Here is a 22,895-nt window from a genome sequence, read left to right as displayed (position 1 = left end):
AAATTATTTTATGTTAGGTGTTAGATAATTGAGGGGGTTGGGGGGGGGTGGGGGTGGGTGGGTGGTGAATCAATTATGTTCATCTTGTTGGAATTACAATAAGAAAGGAAAACTTCTCGGGGGTGTTGGGCATTCATTTTGCACGAGGTCAACGATAGGAATCCATAGTATAATTCCTCTCTTGAAAAGAAAATCTCTTTAAGGATCCACTCCAAGGTTCAGTGTTTGTCTTGCAACATACCAAAATCTGCTCAGTAGAAGATAAATGTGAATGTTCATGAGGAGGCCTTTGCTGGTTCCAAAAACTCTTTTACCTTGGAATCAAGTAAAATCTGTTCGCTGTCTCAAAATATCACACTAAAAGAACAATATTTTTTTGTATTTTCTATTTTTCAATGAATGCAACTACTATGAGGTCCTATTCTAACAAGGGAGGGGTGGGTTAGCAAAGCAAATAACATGAAATCAAATAACTTGAAAGTGAAATTCCTAAATGGACATAAGCTACAAAACACAACACGCTGGGAGTTAAACCTTTGAAGAAATCGGTAGGAAACCAATGAAAATAAGAGCATCGCTTCCTAGAATTCACGGATGGAATTGTCAGTGAGAATTTGTAAGAAATCGAATGATGTTTCACTCTTCATCAAATCGCAAGGCCACGAAAAGTGCGCTCATGCGAAATAAAAAGCTATGTAGACACAATCGGGTGATCTCTTCTCAAGCTCGTTACATCAATGGAATTCATATATCTATAGAAAACACAAGAACTAAAAGATCACACAACCAGAAACAATGCAATAAACCTTTGGCTCAATCACAATCTCATGAATAAAATTCACAAAACAATGACACATTCAGGCAAGAATAACTACACTCCAAATGCTAGCACCAAAAGCATAACTTTATTGCATAATAACAGCGGCCCTTTTTACATTTTACAATGGGGTATTTATAAGAAATCATCTCCTCAATTTGTGTTGAGAGTGAGAGATATCTTGATGCAATAAAATGCTTTTAAAACATTAAAACAAACTAAATATATACAAACTGGTAATCTAACTGGTGCTTAGAGGGACTCCATCCATATTTTATTCATTATTGGATGCATGAGCTCTTTACATGTCAAAAATAATAAAAGCATGAGAGAGAAAGTAGGAGGGAGCCATCAGTTGAAGTAGAAGTGCATGGAGACACCAAAAATAGAAGCTGGCCCTTCACTAGGTGTGTGTCAGAGTTAACTTGCCATCAGAATGTGCTCCCAATGCATGGAAAGTGATATTTTTAGAACCAGCAGTCAACTATTGGTGCACTTCTGAATTGTGGAGCTCAAAAAATGCGAAGCTGCGTACCTGCGGAGCTGCGGATGTGCATACCTGTGGAGCTCAATTCGACAAAAAATCAAAGTTCTCAATTTTGAAAACAGTTTTTGGGTTTTGCTCAAATGAGGTTTTAGATCACTTTTTGTATATGCTCCATGCCCCTTTATAATGATTTACACCCTCTTTATAGCCAATTAATTTCATAAACTTGCACTTCCTCTACTTCTTCAATCAAAAATCTCAAGGCACTTGCATAGAATCTTGTCCTGAAAAGCTACATAAGATGAGGAACCTGATTTGTTTTATGTGTCCAACCTTTGTATCTTTGACCTTTGTCTTCTCTCCACTTGTCTAATCCTTCTCAACAAGAAACCATGTGATCCAGATTATCCAAGACGATCAAATGTTTGCAACTTTTTCATATTTTTTCACAAATTTTCTAGGCATTTTTAAATGACCTTTTTGGAGATCTTTTGCTCAAAATTTCAAGTCGAAACCTTTTGTCAGTCCCTAAAACTAGGTAGTTGAAGGCTCATTGTTTTATAAATTTGAAATTAGATCTTTAGTTCTTCTTTCCAACGGTGTAAGCGGTTTTGAATTCTGAGGCCCGAGTCAAAAGTTATGATCTCGACAAGTTGAGAATGCCATTTTTACCTACAAAAGAAGCAAACATTAGACCGTAAAGTTAAAAATGCATAGTAAAGACACTAGCTACTTGAACAAAATTGGAGGTGAATCCTGAAATCTGGTTGAGTCTGAAATTTTGAAGCCTTGAAATTTGGCTAAGTCTGGATTCCTGAAGCCCTGAAATTTGGCTAAGTCTAGATTCTGAAGCCCTGAAATTTGGCTAAGTCTAGATTCCTGAAGCCCTGAAATTTGGCTAAGTCTAGATTCTGAAGCCCTAAAATTTTCTAAAATCTTTACCTTATCTTCGAGAGGTTTGAAACCTATCTCAAAAGATTTGTCGCATATATTAAAATATATCTTAAGTATAAGAAATTAAATATATGTAAACTTATACTTCAATGATATATTTTAAACCCCTCTCATTGGCTATTCAAGCAAAAATGGAGGTGAAAGGATAGCTTGGCAAGGGCACATGGTGCTTTGGGAGCGCACGACATGAACACACATGAGGCACCTTGATCATGCATGCACGCACACGTATGAAATGCATTACAATGCGCACACAAGGCGCAAACCAATGGGTAGGCACGACGCCAGGCAAGGCTTGGAGGTGCCTGCGTAGTGCGGCGTGGTGCCAGGTGAGGCACGAAGGCGTGCGCTCATGGGCGTGGCACAATGGTGGTGGCGAGTGCGCGGGCGCGACGCAGTGGTGGTGGCATGCGTGCGGGTGAGGCATGACACGACGTGTGAGCGCACGGGTGAGGCATGGAGGTGCACATGGTGGCGTGCGTGCACGGGCAGGGCATGGAGGCGCATGCTCACAGGTGCGACGCAGTGGTGGTGGTGTGCGTGCGCACGCAAGGCATGGCGCGATGCGACAATGCTTGCTCACAAGGTACGACAGTGGCAGCATGCGTGCACGAAAGGCACGGCATAGCGCGATGGCATGCGTGCAAGGTGCGGTGCATGCTTGTGGTGGTGCAGCGCGTGCTTGCTGCGACGTGTGCTGCAGTGTGTGCTCATGGCGGAGCGAGTAGCGGTGCGTGTGCATGCGGTGACTTGATTTTTTTTAATTTTAATTTTAATTTTTTTTTTGGTGGTGATTTTAAATTTTTGTTTGTTTTTTTTTGTTTTGTTTTTTTGTGATTTTTGGACTCAAATTTTAAACAAAAATTCTTCTCCTGACTCGAATTGTGAGTCCGGGAGTCAAAAAAAGTAGGGGGTCCCCATTCCTAGGGAGGAATGGGGCGTGTGTTGTGGACACCACAACAGGGAAGAGGGGGATGGGGGGTGAATTAGTGCTTTAAAATTGACCGATAAAATATTCACCACACATCCATCTCACATATTCAATAAGTAAACTAAAATACCATGTAAAGCATATACATCTAAAGCATGTAAATAGGTAAGAACTCACACATATATGACATAAGATATGATTACCCAAAAACCCTCCAATGAGAAGGTAAACATGGGGTGTGGATGAAACCCACAAATCTTCACTACTATAGTAATAAAGTGTATCTAATGAAGGTTACAATGTTTGATCATGAACCATGATCTACCCTGTGAAAGGTCTACCTTGTTAAAGTCTTATAAAGATTGCTAGGTCTCACCCTGTTAGAGGATTTCAACACCCTATTTAAAAATGTGCCTGATTAAAGGACTTGAACTCATAATTAAGTAAGAACCTTGTTAGAGGATTTCAATACAACCTGTTAGGACTAATTTGTTAAAAGATTTAACTAATTCATCTATTTGAATGTCTTAGCAATGATCTTGTGGTTAGTACGTTGATGCTTGATGATAGATCGCCTCTATTATGTTGTGTACTTGATCCTTCTTGATCAAATGTCTCTCTTCTATTCACTATTTCCTTCCTCTATTCTCCTTTAACTAATTTTGCAATTCAGATCATAATACCTTGATCACCATGAATATCCTAGTTTGCACATGCAAAACTCTCCTTGATCATTCATTCATTCCCTTTCACACTCATAAGAGGTTTATGGTTTTTCCTCCTTAAAGAGACCTAGGTGACTAAGGGTTAGGTATGAATCAATGGTTGTGATTCATCCATATTGTCTCTTAAACCTTCCCTTTGCCTAATTAGGTGCATTTTATACATAAGGATTCTACCTTAAGGTTCATTCTTATCACCAAAATATAATAATTCAATCTTTAAGTTAGCTTAAAAATGGATTACATAGTAGTTTGTGCCAATACAACAACTATGAAAAAATTGTGTAACTTAGCATCTGAAGTCCTTGGTGCTCAACACATACGATGATTTCAATGTTGTCAATCACTATCAAAATAACTTGGCATGCATTGCTTTCTCGGCTCCTGAATCACTCGACATATATTGTCTACTTGACACTTGAGTGACCTACCATATGAGTGACTTGACGCTCACTATTTACTTGACATGCTCTAAATTTACATGTTGTGCTCAACATATGTTACTTACTTGGCATGAACTAAGTAAATGACTTAAGTGTATAGACACTCACTTGTCAAAACCAATATGAGATTAACCATCTTCCCCTTTGACATGAGTGTCAAAAACACTTGGTCATAAATTAATACTCTTATTCTTATGAGCATAACATAAAATATTATTCTACTTCTATACAAAATTTCAAAATATCAAAATTTTGCAACATGACTTATACCTCAAAATCTTACAACTTCCCCTAAGTTGTTTTATTTGTTCTATACTTTATTTTGTATCAAAATAATTCTGTTGTTGATTAGGTTTGCCTCAAATAATACTCTTTCTCCATTTTCTACTTGCTTTCTCTTACTCCTCCATGTTGACATTCAATCAAGTTTGTTATTGGTGACAACACTTATTCAAATTCTTTTACAGTGTCTGTCGCGCACTACAGTTCAACCGGAGTAGTTCATTGTTTACGGAGCTTTATAGTTTCTACTAAGTTAACAACTTAAGTTAAGTGAAGCCAATGTTAATCGAGTTGAATGGAGAATAGTGCCTACCAAGTATAATTGTGGTAAATAGGGATTTTAGTTTATATTGAGTTACACAATATCTACTGAGTCACTAGTGTATACCGAGTTTGAAACTACATTGAAGTGAGTAGTATGGACCGAGCTTCTACTTCTACCGAGTGCATGATGATGCTAAGTAATGAAAGTGGATACTATGTATCAAAACTTCACCAAGTCAATTTTCAGAACCTGAGTATCTACATTTGGGCTGACTTTGTAATATTGGTGTTAACTTGTGTAATGACCAACTTTGTAATTAGATTGATATATATATATATATATATATATATATATATATATATATATATATATATATATATATAATATCATTTCCTTCGATGGAATAATGTAAAAAATAACATGAATGGAATGTAAGCACACAAATGTGAATCAATAACAAAGTTAGTGTAGTGTAAGGCCATATCAGGAGAAGTAGAGTTATATCTATCACATAGAGTTGATCAATATTTTGAAGGATCTTAATCAGCAATTCAATTGTAAGTCAGAGATCTATTATTTCATTCTAACAAGTGAATCAACTTCAAATCCTTTCACAAGGTAGACTTAACAATCTTTTCTTAAATCTCTTTACTGAATGCATACTTCATTGTATGTTTGTAAAACTTCTAACAAGGTAGACCTAGTAGTCCTAATTTCTCGTAACAGGGCATATCATCAGAAGTGATCAATGTAAGCCCTAACTATCCAACTTTATGCTGCAATATTGAAATTTTGTGGGTGTCATCCCCACTCTAGTTTTAATTTCTATTTGGAAGGTTTTTGGGTCACCAAATATTGTGTTCATGGTGTCTTATGTTTCTCAATTTCTCATGCATGCAGTAGATCAAATTTATTAATGCAATTAAGTTCTAAATTTGTTAAAAAGTTTCGAGGTTATTGTTTCACCCCTCCCCTCTTAGTAACCTAGCTAATCCTGAATATTTCCAACAATTGGTATCAGAGTATTGTGGTTCTTAAGATAAAGTTTGACAGCTTGAGAAAAGATCAAGGATAATGGAGATATTTAGACTTGAAAAAGCTATTGACAATGAAAAGTAATATCTAGAGATGGCCATAGCTCAACTCAAGAAAGCAAAAGAGAATCTTTCCCAATCTCTAAGAAGAAGGAAGGAACTTGTATATTATATGGATGAGCACCTGTATATTGAAGAAAAGATTGAATATTTTCTCCCTTCAAGAAGTTCATATGAAGCAAATGATGCAATCAAAGAACTAGAAAAGAATGGTTCCTTGCAAGAAGAAGTAATAAAATTGAAAAGAGAACAAGAAATTCAGTCAATAAGATTGTGTGAAATCTTAGAATAGAGAAATAAGGCAAAAGAAGACTTGGATGAAAGGAAAAATGAAATTCAAAATCAATCCCTTCAACAAGAAAACCTTATTGATCAACTCTCCAATGCAAATGAAGAAATCATGAGTCTCAGATCTAAAATGAAAGAATAAGGAATGATCTGAACTTCGAAAGACAAATCAATGAAAGGTTAAGGAATGACTAAAACTCTGAAAGGAAAATCAATGAAAGGATGAAAATTGATCTAAATTCTGAAAAGAAACTCGATGAAAGAATAATGAAATCCCAAGCAGACATGGATTAACTAAATCAGCAAAATGAGCAGAATCTCTATAGGCAAAAGGGTAAGGTATGAATTAGATACAAAGAAGAAGGTGAGTCCTGCAAACAAGGTGTAAAACCTACTTGGAATCACTGTGGTAAGATAAGCCATGCATCAAACAAATGTTGGAATAATGGAAAAAGAAAAATTCAATGGAAAATGCTACAATTGCAACCAACATGGTCACAAAGCTAATGAATGCAAAGAAAAACCAATGTTTGAGGGAAAGTGTCACAAATGGAAGAAACAAGGTCACAAGGCATTTGAATGCAGATCTAAATCATTCAATCCAGCTGAACAATTTGTAAAGGCAATATTTGGTTGGGACTACAACACTTGGTGTAGATGCCATTACTGTGGAGAATATGGACACATTGGCATGAATTGTGTTAAACATCACATGAGAAGAAGGATATCACCATAAGATGTTACACATGTACCAAACTTGGTCATATAGCTAACAATTTCATGAATATAGATAGAATTGAAGATGAAAAGAAAGAAAAAGCAGATATCATTAGGAAGCTGATGAGATAATAATGGATTCTTAAATCTACTAAGCAAGCTCATTCAAGTGATGATAGTCATGTCACTCAAGAAGTGGGCGACTCCACAATTTCCAATTAAGTTCTTAAGGAAGAACTGGAACTGTGTTTTCAAGGTCACATCTTAAATAGTTCCAATTGAGAGAAAGTAAACATTCATACCGGTATTCAAGATATAGAAGGATGATCAGTAAGATCGGTAATAGTTATCACCAAATTGACTTCTCTACTAAGAAAGGTTGGGTCATAGACTCTATTGAGTGAATTCGAGAGTAACATGGTTATGTTTGGTTGCCAAATTACAAACTTTCATCGAGAAATCTGTACAAATAATGGATGATAGGCTGTCACACATGATGTCATCACAACGCTTTCCGTATCGAGCATTAATGGGAAGTTTTATCAAAAAGGTAGGAAATTGACTTCATTTTCACCAAGAATTCAAATATTGCAAACAGAGTGATTTGCAGTGCATCCAAGTGACTTTGAGTAGAATTTGCAGTGAAGTTCTTTTGAAAATTTTCTCAGCTTACCGAGTTATCATGGCATCCAGTAGCAACAAAAAGGTGAAGAAAGGTTCTCAAATGTTGGTGCAAGGTGTTGAATGGAAAGTCCCTAATTTCAAACTTGTGCTAGCAATCACCGAAACCCTCGACCCAAATGGAGCTTAGTTGCAGATCGCACCTAAGGTACTTCTCATAAATTATATCTGAACTCATTTTAAATGTGCAGTTTAGGAGATAGGAACCCTTGAAATGGATAATGCCCTAAGTGAACTTTGTGTGAACGAAATTCTCAAACCTAAGCACAAACATTTGGAAGAGAAAGGTTTAACTCATATTCCTCACCTACCTCGGAACTTTCAAATCAAATGGATTAGGTATATCCTAAGTTGAGTTCATCATGGTCAACTGTGGTTAGAGTAGCCAATTTTGATCACCAAGAAAATGATACATTGTATTATTGGTCTCCCCATGCTCACCAAAGCTAAAGCCATTAAAACCCTAGGTCAAGATGAGTTACAAAAGAAAAACCTAGCCAAATGGGATGAAAGAGGAATGAAAATTAGTAATCTAATTGATAAAAAACTAAAATTTGGCATCCATGTGATAGCACACAAGATTTATAGTTCAAACCAACTCAATAGTGTGTCATGCAAAGCAGTTGACTTAGCTTTTAAGGTTGTGAAGAAAAATTTGTCATATGACTTAGTAGATTTGTTGTTGAAGCAGTTGAAAAAAAACATGAAAAGCATTAGAACTTGAAAGAATAACCCATGTAAATTTGGTTCATTGTTGACATGTTTGTTTTTCTATGTTCAAAAGTATTTCCCTTCTAAAGGCACGATTGTATGGAGAAAAGATATGCTAGTTTTATATCAGATTAATGAATATATCATTGAAATGGGTGAAAATTTTCTCAGTATCATGGATAACTATTTTGAATCCCTCAAAGAAAAGATGAATAACAGATTCAAGATACCAAAGAAGTTAGTTGAAGACTATAAGGATGATGTTTTCTTTATTATAGATGGTGACAGAGTCTACATCCAGGTAGTAAAGCCCAGAGTTGTGTGGATAAAACCTCTTCCATATGAGGTTAACATTGATGAGGCTAAGGAAATCATTGAAGCTTTGGTAAATGAGCTTGTAGATACAAAGGCACCTTACTTTGGAACTTATGAAGAGAAAAAGCAAGAATTGAACTTGAAATCAAGCTTTGACAGATGGTAAACAAAGGCAAGAGGAGGATAATAAAATTGAGAACAACAAGCAACCCTCTTATGTTAACTAAAGGTAAAGAAGAACATGCAGAAGAATCAGAGGATTAAGAGGAATTAGAAAAGGAAGAAGAGCTAGTAAGGAAGAAAGGCAAGGTGATCATCACCAAGCCACCAAAGCCACCCACTATAGTGTTTACAAGGAGATCCAAGAAGAAAGTAGGAAAAGAAAGCAGTGATGTAATCTTTAATTGATCTCCTCTTACATTTCAAGAAAGGCTAAAGATACTAAGAGAAGGTGTTGGAGTGCACAATTTTAAAGCACTCAAGTATGAGACAGGGACTCCAACAAAGTAGAAAGAAGTTGAAGATCTAGTCATGGACAAGATGGGTAGATGGAGATTCTCTCTAGATTAGCTAGCATCACAGGTCCCTATAGTTTTGTTAGATAAGATCAAGGTTAGATGGGAGAACACCAAGCAGACTATCAAAGACATTTTTGCACAAAAATTAAAATAGTTGGTACCCAACTTGACTAATGTAGAGGTAAACAAGGCATGAAAAGACAATGAAAACAAAACGACTTTAAAGTTCAACACTTGTCTAGTCTTGATGAAAGATATAGAGTATGTTGTGAAGAATGCTACAATCCTATGGAGAAATGTATTCCATCTTCACAAACCAAGTGAATATTCTATTGAAATCAAAGATGATGGTGATGATAGTGATAAGGATGAAGACAATGATGAAGGCTCTACTTAATTTGTCACAATTGATGAAAATGAATATTAGGAGCTAATGAAGGATGATGAAGAAGAAAAAGAGGAAGAAGCTACAAAAGAAGCCAAGCAAGATGAAGAAGATATTGACCCAGTCAAGATAGCTATGACTGTCATGGCCTCACTTCCTCACTCTAGAAAAACTTGCAACATCATCAAGCTCAAAGACAACTTTAGTAGATTTGATTGTAACAAACTTTGACACATCAAATGTTCAATCACTCTCGGCTACCTCTCAGCTCAACACATCACTGATAGAAGTGTCTACCACTTCATCTACCAAGCTGCAACATCCTTTAGTTACCAAGTCAACATTAGCAGTGGATACAAAATGTTCTACAATTTTAACCTCGTTAGTAGTAAGTACAATTTTGGATTCTATAGTTTTGGCAACCTCAGTTATGCATACTCCTACCTCAGTCATGTATACTTCTATAAGTACCTCAATTGTACATACTATTGTAAGTGCTCCAATTGTAAATACTTTTGTTAGTACTTCACTTGCGAATATTTTAGTTTTTGAAAGTTTGGTAAAAATATCAGTTTTGGATTTTGTAAGTATTCTAGTCAGTATTCCACCAGTAGGCACTATACAAATTTTCACTGCTAGTCCTACTATTTCCACTATTATTTCTATTTTAGATTCTAAAGCATTAAATTCAAAGACAATTGAACCGAAGATTCAACGAAGACTTTTGATTAGTGGAAAGGAAATAGATGAAGATATAGATCTGGATGAGGAAATTGAAATTCCCAAATAGGACTTTGATAATATCACTGCCGATCAAATGCATATAGCTGGTCATCTTCTCCAAAAGAAGGCAAAGCAGAAGAAACTTAGAGAAGAGAGAGACAGAGAACAAAATATTATTGAGGATGCAAAGAACATTTTGACTAAAACTATAAGTGTTGAAGTTGATACTTCTCAACACATTTTGTTACAATTAGGAGAGGCGGTCAGTAAATTCAATGAAGATTCCAATGGTCAAGATAAATTAACTAAGAAAGTAGAAAATAAATTTGATAACAAAGTGCTTGAGCGCATTGCTCAACAAATAGCTATCCAATAGGTAGAGCTTTCTTCAATTCTGACAAGTCTTAAAACCTCTTACACAAATGTAAAATCACTTTTTGCAATGTTATGTGATATTACCAAATATACTAAGGAAATAAAGAGATAATTGAATAAAATTGATGAAGATTTGATGGCGAGTGCAAAGTAGTTGCAACTCGACCCCTGTTCAAGCTCTGCACATCATATGAAGATTAGATTCTTATTAGATATGCAAGCAAAATTGTTGAGAGAGGAAGCAAGGATTTGGTCTACACTCATAGATATTCAAAATATGATCCTTCCCATCATGGATATAATGCAAAAGCACATTTCCTATTCCAAAACATTGATCCATGACAATAATTAATCAATTGTAGATCACATGATCGAACTCTTTGCAAAAGTGAAAGTTGCTCTACAAACATGCAAAGTTTTGCAAGACAACTGGGATAAGACCTTAACTCTCATTCTTAAGGTACATTCTGATTTTCTCTCACATTTTGGTGTCTCCATGTAAATAGATTGTGTATAAATCTTTAACATTATTGTCAAAAAGGGGGAAAGATATTTATATAATTAAGGGGTAGAGATATTTGTAAATACCAAGAGAGAAAGATACCATACTGGGAGATACACTTTGTATGTCAATATGCCTGACATGATGTGTACATTGTATGGGGGAGAATCATGCAAAGAAAAAGTATATATAGTAGAGTTACAAAGACAAATTTTGAAAAATCTTAAAAATAAGCATGCCATACCAAGCTAATTATCACACTATGTTGTACATAAGTTTTGTTTGATAAGTGTTTTTGTCACTAATTCCAAAGGGGGAGATTGTTGACATTTAGTCAAGTTTTTTATTAGTGACAACACTTATTCATATTTTGTTTATAGTGTTTGCCATGCACTACAATTCAACCTGAGCAGTTCAGTGTTTACCAAGCTTTACAATTTCTACTGAGTTAACAACTTAAGTCAAGTGAAGCCAATGTTAACTGAGTTGAATGGAGAATAGTGTCTATCGAGTATAGTTGTGGTAATCAGGGAATGTAGTTTATATTGAGTTACACAGTATCTATAGAGTCACTAGTGTATACCGAGTTCAAAATTGTGTTGAAGTGATTAGTATGGATCGAGCTTCTACTTCTACCGAGTGCATGATGATGCTGAGTAATGACAGTGGATGCCATGTATTAGAACTTCACCAAGTCAGTTTTGAGAACCTGAGTATCTACATTTGGGCTGACTTTGTAATATTGGTGTTAACTTGTGTAATGACCAACTTTGTAATTGGATTGATATATATAATATATCATTTCCTTAGATGAAATAATGTGAAAATAATGGGTATGGAATGTAAGAATGTGAATGTGAATCAATAGCAGAGTAAGTGTATTGTAAGGCCATATTAGGAGCAACAAAGTTATATCTATCACATAGAGGTGATCAATATTTCAAAGGATCTCAATTAGAAATTCAGTTGTAAGTCAGAGATCTACTATTTCATTCTAATAGGTGAATCATCTTCAAATCCTTTCACAAGGTATACTTAACAGTCTTTTCTTAAACCTCTTTACTGAGTGCATACTTCATTGTATGTTTGTAAAACCTCTAACAAGGTGGAACTAGCAGTCCTAATTGCTCTTAATAGGGTAAATCATTAGAAGTGATCAATGTAAGCCTTAACTAACCAAATTTATGCTATAGTATTGAAGTTTATGGGTATCATCCCCACCCCAGTTTTCCTTTCTACTTGGAAGGTTTCTGGGTCACCAAATATTGTGTTCATGGTGTCTTATGTTTCTCAATTTCTCATGCATGCAATAGATCAAATTTATTAATGTAATTAAGTTATGCATTTGTTAAAAAGTTTTGAGGTTACTAATTTACCCCTCCCCTCTCAGTAATCTAGCTAGTCCTAAATATTTCTAACACCCCATTCTTGCTCCCCCTTAGCTCTTACTCCCCCTTTTGACACTGATATCAATGTCTTATACACTAATAGTGTATTTGTCCAAAAAAATATTTATGGACCTCAAGAATAATCTTAAGAGCTACATCCCAATTATCACATGCTACCTTCAAAGAGTTAATTTGGATGGCTAGCTTGGCAAAAAGGTGTACTAAGCCATCTAATGTAGAAAGATTGGGGTTTTTCTTCATAAGTATTTCTGCATAGCTTAACTCCTTGTGTAAAATCTCCACATGGGGAGTCAATGAAGACTGGATGCTAATCAATTTAGCTCTTATGTTGGCTTCATCTTCTTGTAAAGTTGCTAAATGAATTTGGGATTGCAAGAGGGTCCTAAAATGTTTCTCACTTTGAGTTGGTGTCATGGGAAATTTACCTCCGAATGACTACATTTGACTTTCCAAGCTTAGGATGTAATTCCTTATCTCCTGTGTGAAGAGTGTAGGATTACACAATTTGGTGTACAAAGAGAAAATGTTCTCTAGTACCTTCTTCACACTATCTAACTTAGTTTTCAATGCAACTTGTGTTAGTACAATTTCACTAGATATATTTTCATTCACTTTAGTTTGAAATTTCTTCTCAAACCATTCTAACAATTTGACATTAGTATCTAGGTTTGCATTACTTACTTTTTTTAATATGTTGGTCAATTGTTCAATGATTGGCTTTGCTTCATTTGAAGTAGGCAGTCCTAATGCATCTAAGAAAATGTCTTTGATCTCAATCAAAGCTTGCTTCTACCTATACTCCCTTCTGAGAAATTCTTGATGTTTCTTTCTTACTAAGGCCTCTTGAAGTATACCCATCTGCTCAATTGTCATTGCAACATAATCGCACTCAGGAAATATAATTTCTTCACCTAGGCTAACATATCCATTACTTATTACCTCTCTTGCCTTCAATGAGCTAGGACTTGACACTGAGAATTGCAATGGTGTTGCATTTGTGCTCGACCTCTAAAGAGTTTGATTGGAAGGAGTTCCTGATTCTGGTAATGTTACCAATGCTTTAATTGCTTCTAGCTCCTTTGGCTTAGGTATCAAATTTCTCTCTTTAGTATTGTTCTTTTTTGCCTCTTTGATTTTTGCTACACGTTGATCTTGTGTTGGAGGTGTAGGTACATCTGCCTAACCTATTTGACTTGGTGTCTCATCATTAAATGGTGTTTCCATCTTATCTTCTCCAACTGTCTCAACCTTGTCTTTTTTTGGTTCTTGTGCATTTTATGATATTGGAGTGCTTTCCATGGGTGTATTGATAGTGCATCCTTGCATCTTCTTCCTTTGATATACAACTAAATGTGGTGAAGGTTGTACACTTGTGACTTGAGGAGCGATTGTAGATGTTTCTTATGTTTTCACCTCCTCTCCTGCAGTCATAGATTCCGACTTTTGAAATTCATCTACACTTATCAATATAGGGTTGTCACATAATTTGGCATGTAGTGTGGATTGGTAAAGTATTCTTTTTAAATCTTCCTCTATTAGGGGATTGATGTTATGATCATTAGGATCAAAAACATCCTTTACTGTGATAGTTTCAATACTTGTACTTATTACATGTGGAGGGATGGCACTTGGCATTTGTGTATCTTACACACTCTATTTTGGTTGCTGCTCTTCCTCAGCTATTTTGTGGTCATCAATATTCATATCAGTGCCTCCCTTAACTATGCCTTCTTCATTTTCATCTTCCTCATCATCTTTTATCTTAATAGGTTCTTGTTTTCCTTCTTTGGTCATGTCTAGTCCATATGCAATCTTCCACATTTCTTTGGACTTTAGTACAACATCCTCTATGTTGTTTTGTAATATGATAAATGCCCTATATTTAGGTACAAATCTCACAACATATTTCTTTATGGCTTTAGGCATTTTTTCCTTGCTGATTTCTGGTATAACTTGAGTGAGGGCCGTCTCCCTAGTTTTCTTCTCTATGTCTAAATAATAGTGCCATTTCTGCTCAACTCTATCATATAAACTCTTTGGAGTTGGCAATTTCTAGAGGAGTTTTCTTAAAAGTAGCCATCATGACATATATTGCCTCCTCTACTTTATCCTTCTCAATATTTTGAATGTTATCAAATTCAATGTGAGAGAAACTTGACAAGTCAACATTGTTTCTAATGTTCTCACATAATTTATCTAAGTCTGAGGAGGGACTATGACTTACCACTTGATATTGGGTATTGTCATCAGTTTCAATATTCTCCTCATCAAATTCAACTTGAGCAACATACTTTCTTCTTGGTTTTTTCTATGGTCTACCTGCTTTCTCTTTAGGCTTGGCTACCTCTTTAGCCTTCTATGTAGTGACTCTTGTACTAGTCCTTGTGGTAGGTGCTATTGGTTTGGGTTGACATGGTTTTCCAACCTTCTTTGGTTTTATCACTGTAGTTTTCTTTTCCTTCCTTTTCTCCTTGTCAATAGGAGAAGGTACTTCCTTAGCTTCTTCTCGCTTGACACCTTCTACAATTTCTATCCTCTCCTCTTGTTGATCCTCTCCTTGAACTTGTGGTAGTGTTAGTGGTGCTTGAGCCTTTGTATCTTCTTCTTCTTCTTCCTCTTCCTCGAAACCTTCACCAATTTTTTTTTCAGTTGTTGACCAATTTTTTCTTCTTCTTGATTACAGAGGTAGTCTTTAACTCCATAGTGATTTTAGATTTGGCCAATTCATAGTTACAAAATTCTTTTTCTTCTTTGCCCACTTCTTCTACAAGTAATGCTATGATTGCTACAGAGGCCTCATCAACATTGATATCATATCCTAACGGCCTTAGCCATATCACTCTAGGAATTACTACTTGTACATATGTATGATTAGTGTCAACCAAGAAGCATACATCATCATAATGTTTCTCCACTAATGAGACTAGAATCCTTAATCTCTTCTTTATAGATTATTTGAAATCTTCAAAATAACTAGTCATTACTGACTTAAAGTTATTTCTTATTTGTTGAATGAACTATCCTATCTGTATTGCAATTGATCTATTTGTCTTCCATGCACCCTTATCGAATGTAGGAAATGTGTTTTGCACATAGAAGAAAATACATACCAAAATAGATCAAAATTTGCACTGAGCAATATTTGTTTTCCTTATTGCTCCCATATTTTCAATCAATTATTGCAAGTACAACTCCACAAGATCATTAGTATGATATTTCTTCACAAATTTTATAGCCCATGTACATTGCAATGCAAGGTACACTATTTAATCTACTTGACTGATAAAAATTATCTGTTATTACCCTCACTGCAAAAGCTATCAGGGGATTTGTGATTGTATCAATTGTCATTCCTATTTTTTCCATATAGCCCCTATGTTCTTTTCAATGAATTCCTTTGACTCACTTCTTATAGTCTTTGGCTGATATAGGGTTGGATACCCTGTTACCCTATGAATAATTTTCTTTGTAATTTTAATCAGCCCATCCTCTAGCCATACTGAGCTGTCATGAATTTTTCTTAAGACAATCCTAATCCACTTAGTTCTTAAATCATTTTGGAAATCTAGGGCACAAGTTAACCCTTTCTTCTTGACAATGTTGTATTATTCCTTCAAAGATCCATTTTTTACATAGTCTTCCATACTCTTCTCTAATTTCCATGTCACCTATACTTCCAATCTTACAACTATAACAATTTCTAACATCTTGAATCATTAAAACTCATGATGATATCATAGAAAATGCGCCAGAGGGATCCTAGTTATATGTTATATCTGGAATAGCCTTGAAAAATAGGTTATTTAATCCCATTTATATAATTGAACATTTAAAAGCTCTTTTCCCTCTACACCTTTTTCTTTCGAAGAACTAGAGGCCATCACATAAATCTAGGGTTTGCAAAATTTGAAACAACATAACTTGGCATATAGTAAATACCTTACAAATCCTAATGAAATGGTATCAAACAGTTGTTCAAATCTTCTACAAAAACTTTAGATGGTATTCTATAGATCACCTTTAGATCTTCACTTTCTTTCTTGAATTCAAATGATGTTAAATAAGAAGAAAATGATGAAATAGCCCTTAAAACAATGTAATTAATGTGAAGTGCTTACACAACTATAAGCTTGACATTAACTGATTTCAAGCTCACTCAACATCCACATGTCTTTCCATTCGCTAGAAAACCATTATGAGCTTGGCCTCAACTAACCAATTTTGTTAGCTCAGCATCCACTAATATTTTACTCGGCATCCATAAGAGACTTTTGATGCTCGATAGTAACATGAAGAAGATGGCAAAACTTAAAGAATTTTCCTTGATTTGTAATAACACTTTACATCTCTATTCATTCATATGTAATCTTTTCAAAACTAAATCCTTGGAACTGATGTACTGTATCTCTTTTGAATATCAGTCCCACATACCTCTTGATTGCTTATTTTGATGAGGTATGATCACCTAACCCATTGGGTGAAGTGATCCCATCTACACTTGATGTGCTATAATCCTCCTTTCTCATCCATATCTTATTCATATCATCTCTTATATTTTCAATGTCTTATTTTCCTTTTCCTTTGTTGAACTCACACCTTGGTGCCTTTGACCTTGTTGGACAATATCAACTGATGTGACCAGTCTTCAAATAGTAAAATATATGATTTGACACAACCAACTTTTGTAGTCACTCTTGAAGTGTGTTCTAATATAGTTTTTAGGAATATGCCCATACTCTTGATAGTAGTTACAACTATACCTTGTGTTGTAATCCTAGTTATAAAAGTTACCATTTGTTCTTTAGCTTTTTCTACTTGTTTGATGACCACATGGGTATGCATCTGCACTCAAAAGCTCTATGTCCATACTTCTGATAGTTATAACAATATCCTTCAAATTTTTGAGTGTGCATGGTCTTGGTTCTACATTCATGTGCTTGATGACCTTTTTTGTTGCACTTATGACAGTGACTTATGCTTTTCTGCTTAACATTTTGATTTACAGTCTTGATCCTGCACACATTAGTAGTATGCCCTTTCTTACCAAAATTATGGCAAGTAGGTTTTGAGTTCTTATCTTTGTTACTTCTTTCTTCAACACTTTTGGATGATTCTCCTTCTTCAATACTTTTGTATCCCAATCCAGATGTATCATTGTTAGATCTAGGAGATCTCATCGATTGTTTAAAGTATTTGATAGCTTCATTTGGTTTGTTGAAACTTTCAGCAAACTCCTTTTCCCTTTTTAGGTCATTGTTCAACTATTAATTCTACAAATTTCCTTGGCATTCAGTTCATGGTTTGCATTCATCATTTGGCCTAATGTTTATAATTTCATGTTAGCAATCCTAGTTACCTTTGATGATTTCTCTTCTAATCTGTTAGTCAAAACTCTTTTGTCATCTTCAATCATGACTTTGTCTTCCATAGCTTTCTTTTTCTATTCAATTACTTCACATAGCAATATGGCTTGTGATTCTTTCTCTATTTTAAGATTTTTGATCTCTTCAACTACAATTTTGTTCTTTTCCATTAGATCTACAACTGCTGCATCAAAATTTCCTTCCTTCTCTTCAATAATTTTTATAGATCACTTCTTGCTTCACTCAACTGATGTAGAATGAATTTTATTTCAATCCCCTAATTCTCAATGATTTTTCTCAACTTATAATCTTCCATTTCCAAGATTTTTTCTCAAAGTTGCAAAGCTTCACTTTTAGAGAACTAGGCTCTGATACCAATTGTTGGAATTAAAATAGGAAAGGTAAACTTCTATTGATCTTAGATTGGTTTTGACATGTGAGTGTTAACACACTTAAGCCATTTACTTAGTTCATGCCAAACTAGTAGTACATGCTGAGAACAACATGTAAATATTAGACCATGCCGAGTCATAGTGAGTGTTGAGTCGCTCAAGTGCCAAGTAGATAGTATATGTTGAGTGACATAGGAGTTGAGTAAATAGTGGATGCTGAGTGATATAGGTGTCGATTCATAGAAGAAAGATTAGTGCATGTCGAGCATCAATGACTTTAGATGCCGAGTGAGATAATTTTGACATATTTGTTTGTGAATGCACAAAAAACTATGTAAACCATTTTTGAGCCGACTTAAGAATTGAATTTTAATATTTTGGAGATAAAGACAAATCTCTAGTTGGATCCCTATGTAATTACATGTAACCAATCAAAAAATAGGAAGGATTAAGTGATAAAATGGGTGAATCTCAACTGTAAATTCATACCTAACCCTAAGTCACCAAAGTCTTCTTAAGGAAGAAAAATCCTAAATTTTTTATGAGTGTTAAAGGAGAAAAAAGGATAGTTTGCATGTGTAAATAGAGCATTTATGGTCACTTAGAATTTATGAAGTGAAACTGCATTTCAAAATTAGTTAGAGAAGAACAGAGTAAGGAAGAGGATACAAAAAAGGGACATTTGATCAAGAAGGATCAAGAAGACATTATTTAGAGGTGATCTATTATCAAGCAATCAAGTGCTAACTCCAGGATCTATGCTGAGACATTCTAGTAGGTGATTTCAGTCAAAATCTCTTTACAAAATAGTCCAAATAGGCTGTATGAAATCTTTTAATAGGGTGCTTACTTAGTTTTAAGTTAAAGTCCTTTAACGAAGCACACTTCTAATAGGGTGTTGAAATCCTCTAACAAAGTGAGACCTAATAGTCTTTGTAAGCTTTTAATAGGGTAGACCTTTCACAGGGTAGATCATGTTTCATGGTCAAAACATTGTAACCTTCATTGGATACACTTTATTGCTGTAGTAGCAAAGATTTGTGGGTGTGATCCCCACCCTAGTTTTACCTTCTCACTTGGAGGTTTTTTGGGTAATCATATTTGGTGTCATGTGTGTGTGATTACTTATTTGTGTTTACATGATTTAGATATATGTACTTTACATATTATTCATTGGATGTATGAGATGGATGTGTCATGAAATATTTTGTGGGTCCAAGTTTAAACTATTGATTCACTTTACCTTTCCTATTTGTAATTCCAACAATTAGTATCAAAGCTTTGTTCTCAGAAAAGGAAGCTTTGCAACTTTGACGAAAGATCTTGAAATAGAAGTCTACAAATTGGGAAAGATTATTGAAAATCAAGGAATCAAGATACAACTCATTTACATCAATTGGATGAAGCAAGAGAAGAACTAAATAAGTCCTTGAAGAGAAGAAAAGAAATTTCTATTGCAAAAAATGACACACAATACAAATAGATTAACACTAACAAGCTATTTACCAATAGTGACTCCAATAAATTTGATGCAGTAATTGCGGATCAGATGAAAAAGAATAGAGTCCAAGCTGAGGAAATTGGAAATCTCAAGTTAAAGCAAGGATTAAAAACCATACTACTATGTGAGGTAACTGAACAAAAGAAGAAAGCCATGGAAGACACAGCCATGATTGAAGAAGGCCAAAGAATTCTAAGCAATAGATTGGAAGCGAAGTCAATAGAGCTAACCAAGATTTCCAACATGCAATTGGAAACTCTAAGTCAAATGATGAATGCCAACTATGAGTTAAATGTCAAGGATATTGATATAGCTAAATTGAAATTGTAGAATGAACAATTGCAAAGTGATCTAAAGAAAGAAAAGGAATATGTTGAAAGTTTTAACAAGCCAAATGAATCCATCAAATACTTTAAGCAATTACTAAGATACCCTAGATCTAACAGTGATATATTTGGACTGGGATATACAAGCACTAAAGAAGGAGAGTCATCCAAAAGTGTTGAAGCGAGGAACAAAAAAGGTAAGAACTCCAAACCTACTTATTATAATTGTGGTAATAAAGGACATATTGCTAATGTTTGCAGGAGTAAGACTACAAATCAGAATGTCAAGCCTAAGGATATGGCTCATTGCCACAAGTGCAAAAAGCAAGGTCATCAAGCACATGAATGCAGAACCAAGACCATGCAATCACAAATATTTGAAGGATATTGCACTACAATTGTCAGAAGTATGGACATAGAGCTTTTGAATGCAGATCTAAATCCATATGGTTATCAAACATGCAAGCAAAGGTAAGGAATAATGGAAACTCTTATAACTAGAATTATAATACAAGATATAGCTATCATTATTTTCAAGAATGTGGACATGTTCCTGAGAATTGTATTAGGACACACTTCAATGGTAACTACTAAAGGTGGTTAAGCCAAATCACATGTTTTGGCTATTTGAAGACTAATCACAATAGTAAATATTGTCCAACTAGGTCAAAGGCACCAAGTTGTGAATTTGATAAAGGAAAAGGCAAGGCAAATGTTGAACACATTAGAGGTGAGATGAATAAGACATGGAAAAAGAAAGATGATTGCAACACATCAAATGAAGAAGGGATCAGTTTACCCAATTTGGGTTAGGTGATCACATCTCATCAAACTAGGCAATCACAAGGTATGTGGGACTGATATCTAGAAGTTATATCATACATTAGTTCTAAAGGGAATCTAGTACTAAAGGAATATATTAGTATGAATAAAGATGCAAGATGTTGTTAAGAATTCAAGATAAATCTTTAAGTTTTTCATTATTGTTACTGAAGATGAAAAATTTCCTATGTATGCTAAGTGGAATGTTAGAAGATGCCAAGCTATCTAACTAGCTAGTTGATGTCGAGCTCACAGTAGTAGCTGAGTGATGGAAACGTCAATGGATGCCAAGTGAGCCTGAAATTGGTTGATAGATGAGCTTATAGTTGTGTAAGAACTCAGCATCAATTATAGGGTTTTTAAAGGATATTTGATCAATTTTTTTCCCATTTCACATAATTTAAAATTTGAGAAAGAGTGAGAAGAGAAGAAGGTGATTTAGAAATCCACTCCAAGTAGTTGCAAAAGATTCTAGCAGTGATCTCACACCATTTTTAAAGATTTCATAAGGTATTTATCAAGAGCCGAGCTACGCAGTTTGAATTTTGTAAACCCTAGTTTCACATTATGGCATCAAGTTCAAAGAATGTAGAGGGAAAGGAAGTTTTGAATGTTCAATTAGTAAGTAACAAAATAAAGCAACCCATTTTCAAAGCTATTCCTGACATTGCTTATAAGCAAGACCCTTTTGGTGCATTCTTGATAATTCCACCAAATGTGATAATGATACAAGATGTGAGAAAATGCTACAACTATAAGATAGGAAGCATTGGGGATATGGAAATTAGGGAAGCCTACAAAAAACTTTGTGACAATGGTCTTTTGAAAGAAAAATTCAAAATCATTGAAAGAAAGGGATTAACACCAGCCCTATATTTTTTGAATGTATTCAAGACAAAGTGGATTAGAATAGTGCTTAGCTAAATTCATGATGGTTCATTATGGCTGGACAATGGACCGATTAAAACCACTAAGAGAATAATTCATAGGGTTACTAATTACCAAACCCTAGATTAGCCTAAGACACTAAGAAGTGATTCGAAGGAAGTGATTGAAAAGAATACTTGAGTTGTCTGGAACAAGAGAGGCATGAAAATAGACATAATCACTGATCCTCTGATAAACTTTGCTAGAAGGGTTATATCACACAAGTTTTATCAATATAGTAGATTGAATAGTGTGCCCTATATAGCTATGGATGTTGGATACAATATAGTCAAGAAAGATCATACTTATGATCTAGGAGAACTACAGTTGCAACAACTAATGGAAAACCTCAGGGCAATCAGGAAAACCAAGAGTGCACAATGAAAATTTGGCTCTATATTGATTTATATATTCTTTTATGTAAAAAATACCTTTCCAACATTTGGAATAGCTGCAGGGAAAAATAATAGGTCAATAGCTGTACAAATTGGTGAGTATATTGAACAATTAGGTGAGAATTTTGAATCTATGATGACAAGTTATTTGAAGACTTCAAGAAGTCAATGAAGGAAAGATTAAGAATACCAGTATCTTTAGTTGAAAAACACTATGATGATGTATGCTTTCTTATGGATGCTGATAATATATTTGTACAAGCTGCTACACCAAGGGTAAGATGGTTAAGACCCTTAGGTTATGAGATAAATATGGATGAAGCCTCTGCAATCAGGACAACTTTACTAGCATAAGAGATAGATAAAATTGCAAAAATATTTGGAAATTATGAGATGAGGAAATCCAAGATTACCATGGAATTGAAGACTACTTTAGATTTAAAGAAAAAGGAGAAGATAGTAAAGAAGTTGAAATCCAAGTTCGGAGAGGGTGCTAAAGAGGAGGAAGAAGAAGACGAAGAGGAAGAAGAGGAAGAAGAAATCCAAGCAC

This window comes from Cupressus sempervirens, chromosome 3 (genome assembly GCF_028749045.1).
Source record: "Cupressus sempervirens isolate cs-2001-9-10 chromosome 3, ASM2874904v1, whole genome shotgun sequence".
In the NCBI taxonomy this organism is placed as follows: Eukaryota; Viridiplantae; Streptophyta; class Pinopsida; order Cupressales; family Cupressaceae; genus Cupressus; species Cupressus sempervirens.
This window is presented reverse-complemented; position numbering follows the sequence as displayed.